This window comes from Rhincodon typus, chromosome 8, assembly GCF_021869965.1.
Source record: "Rhincodon typus isolate 14 chromosome 8, sRhiTyp1.1, whole genome shotgun sequence".
Lineage (NCBI taxonomy): Eukaryota > Metazoa > Chordata > Chondrichthyes > Orectolobiformes > Rhincodontidae > Rhincodon > Rhincodon typus.
In genome coordinates, this window is record NC_063339.1 from 91,446,860 (window position 1) to 91,450,212 (window position 3,353).

At 45.5% G+C, this 3,353-nt stretch overlaps 2 long non-coding RNA genes across 3 annotated transcripts in view; one reads left to right on the forward strand and one right to left on the reverse strand.

Moving 5' to 3' along the window:
- LOC125483849 overlaps positions 1 to 3,353 on the reverse strand; it is a 37,065-nt gene that overhangs the window by 18,717 nt on the left and 14,995 nt on the right. The window lies entirely within an intron of this gene.
- Positions 7 to 3,353, forward strand: part of LOC125483848 — a 9,134-nt gene continuing 5,787 nt past the window's right edge. Inside the window, exons 1-2 of one of the 2 annotated variants that reach the window (XR_007262744.1) lie at positions 7 to 222; positions 2,343 to 2,480. This is a non-coding gene — a long non-coding RNA (uncharacterized LOC125483848). Of the gene's footprint in view, positions 223 to 545; positions 804 to 2,342; positions 2,481 to 3,353 lie in introns of those variants that run through there. The other variant, XR_007262745.1, reaches the window with a different exon arrangement.

Sequence of the window (3,353 nt, forward strand, 5' to 3'; positions counted from 1 at the left end):
GGTTCTTCTTCAGAAATAATTGCGTGCCGGCAGCGACGGAAGGAATGAAAACCAAAAGAACTGCGGATGCTGTAAATCAGGAACAAAGACAAAGTTGCTGGAAAAGCTCAGCAGGTCTGGCAGCATCTGTCGATGAGAAAACAGAGTGAACGTTTCGGGTTCGGTGACCCTTCCTCAGAAATTCTGCTGACCTTTTCCAGTCTTTCATGACATCCACAAATGGTGAGTGAAGGTTAAAGAGGGGGGGCAGCTTTGCTGCTTTATGCCAGCAAAAGGGTTGCATTATTGCCCAGTTTAGGTCTCAAGCCCCAAACAAGGCTTTTCTGGTGCCGCGATTTAGGCTGCAAAGAGCCTCGGGCTTCTTCCCTGAAATAGGCCGCGGTCCAACGCCGGCGCCTCCGCATCTGGATTTGGTGGGAAATGCGCAAACGCGGTTAGCGTGGTGACGTAACAGGGACAGGGCGTGGTCCTGTTTTGCTCCACCCCCGCTTCCGGCTCTCCCTCTTTCCCTCCCCGACTCTTCTCCCTTCCGTCCCAACTCTGCCCGAATGCCTCCGCCCGGGGCTCTGCAGTTTTGTTTTATTAGTCCCGGTGGGAGGTTTTACTGCGGTAAAAGTGCAGTGTGAAGGTCAGATGAAGCTGGATGTGATAAAAAGCAGTAATCCCACCGGAATCCAACTCTGTAACCCCTTGCTAACTTACAGGTGTCTCAGTAGCTGGGTGTCTGACTGAATCCTTCCTGCACATGGAGCACGGGAATGCTCTGTCCCCGGTGTAACTGCACCATTGGGTGGTCAGCTCAGGTGGGGAACTGTATCACTGCCATTGTCCTGATATTTCCACAGTATCTCCACAGTGTGGGTATCTGTTGTCTCTCCTGGCTGGGTGATTAGGTAAATTTTAATCCAATAGACAGAACGTCCATATAGTTTCTGTCAACTGTCTGTGGTGAGATTTCATTTCAGTCTATGTTAAAGCTCTTTCCACCGTCAATTCACTGGAACACTCACTCAGTCTGCGTAATTGGTTATGACTTTTTCGGCAGTCTACTGGAAGACCATATGTAACAGGAACAGGAGTAAGCCATTTGGTCCCTTGAGCCTGTTCTGCCATTCAATAGGATTGCGGCTGATCTGACATTCCTAATGTCCAGTTTTCCAGCGTTTTCCAGCGTTTTCCCTGTAACCTTTAATTTCCCTACTGATCAAAAATCTATCTATCTCAGCCTGAAAAATACACCAAGACTTTGCCCTGTCAGCTCTTTGTGGACAGAAGTTCCAAAGACACTCAACCCTCACAGGAAAATTCTCCTCATTTCAGCTTTAAATTGGCACACTTCATTCTGAGATTATGGTTTCTCTCCAATGAGAAGGAAAATCCTCTCAGCATTTATCATGTCAAAGCACTTTAGAATCTGATTAAAACAATGGCACATGATCTCATTGAAACAAAACTCCAACGCATAGTGTCCCACTCACTCAATTCGTGTCACTGGATAAAGGTCTTTTCACTGTGTACTGTGTTAGAACCCTCGCTGAGTTTTAAAAAATCATTTTGGGTTTGAATCGGAGAGCTGAATGGTGACCTCTGGACAGTGAGTGGCAGTTGTGTTTAAAAATATAAAAACTGTTTGTTTCTGAGGCCAGGCCTGGAAGTTAATTGCAGTTTGGTTCTTGATCTTTTGGCCGCTAATGAGGTCACTATCTGGGAACTGGCGCCAGCAAGACTGGGAGAGGACATGATCAAACAGAAGGAAGGGCCAAAGTTCTTTGGAACGGAGGCTTTCTGAGAAAAGGTTGTTAATGTTACAACATGAAAGTTTGACAATCCAATGTACCTGTGAAACAATGCATCATACAAGATGCTTAAGTAATTTGGTCAGTTTTGTTTTGATATTTTAATTTATCCCATGACTGTCATTGGTGTGAATGGGGCTGGAGACAAAGGTTATTGGGTTAAATCATTACTGTGTTAACTGAGGAGTATGCACAGTATGGTGTTGGCAGATGCTTGTGCCTGTGCTAGTGACTGAGTTTGATGGGAAAAGTGTCCACATGCACATCTTTGTCGCAGTGCTTACTGCCAATGTGAAAGAGGCTGAGGGAAAGATCAGAGAGTGGAGGGAGAGAACCGAGCAGGGTGGGGGGGTGGTGCGTGATTTGGAAATTGGGGTTATTCTTCGCCCATCACCCCACCACAAAACCCAGCCCACTGTTTCTCTCACTGCTTCCCTTCCCCAGCCATATGTCTTTCCCTACCCCAGCCCTGGTCCCACTCCCCTCTTTCCCCAGTATCAGCAAACTTCCAAAGATATTTCCTACATATTATGTTGCTTTTCTGAGAACCTTCAACAATTTGAGAACTGGATAGAAAACGAGAGACAGAGCAGCCACTCCAGAAGCTTCCAAAATCACTCTGCACCTTGACCTTCTTGAATGGTTGCACTCGGAGTGCTGAAGTTGCTCCCAGATTGCTGTCTGGTAAGAAGTTACAGGATTTTCATTCAGTGGTGATCAGATAGTGCTGATATCTGTGTCAGTTAAAATCATCTTGTTTTTATATCCCACCTTCAACAGAACAGAAACATAGAAAATAGGAACAGTGTAGGCCAATGTAACTTTCAGTCATGGCTGATTATTTTACTCAGTAGCCTGATCCCTTTAGCCCTCGCAAATACATATATCTTCTTCTTGGAAACATTCAATGTTTTGGCCTTAACTGCTCGAATTTCAGGGGGTCACCAGTCTCTGTGAAAAGAAATGTTTCCTCATCTCAGTCATAAACAGCCTAGCCCATGTCCTTAATCTGTGACTCCCTGGTTCTGGACTCCTTGGTCATTGACAGCATCCTTCCTGCATTTACCTGGTTAGTCCCATTAGAATTTCACTGGTTTCTGTGAGATCTTTCCTCATTCTTCTAAACTCCAGTGAAGTTCATCTTTACCAATCCATTCTGTCCTCATGTGTCGGTCCTGCCATTCCAGGAATCAGTCTGGTGAACTGTTGTGTACAGCCTCCATCAGATAAGGATTCCAAATGTGCACACAATACTCCAGGTGTGGCCTCACTAAGATCATGTACAATTTCAGCAAGACATCCCTGCTCCTGTACTCAAATCCTCTCGCTATGAAGGTCAAAATACCATTTGCCTTTTTCACCTCCTGGTGCACCTGCATGCTTACTGTAAGTAACTTGTGTTTTCCTGGTTTTATAATCCAACTGGATAACCTCGAACTTAGCCACGTTATACTTTGTCAGCCTTGCATTTTTGCCCACCCTCTCAACATCAAGTCATACTGAAGTATATCCGCATCCTCCTCACAGTTCACTGTCACACCCAGCTTCATGTCTTCT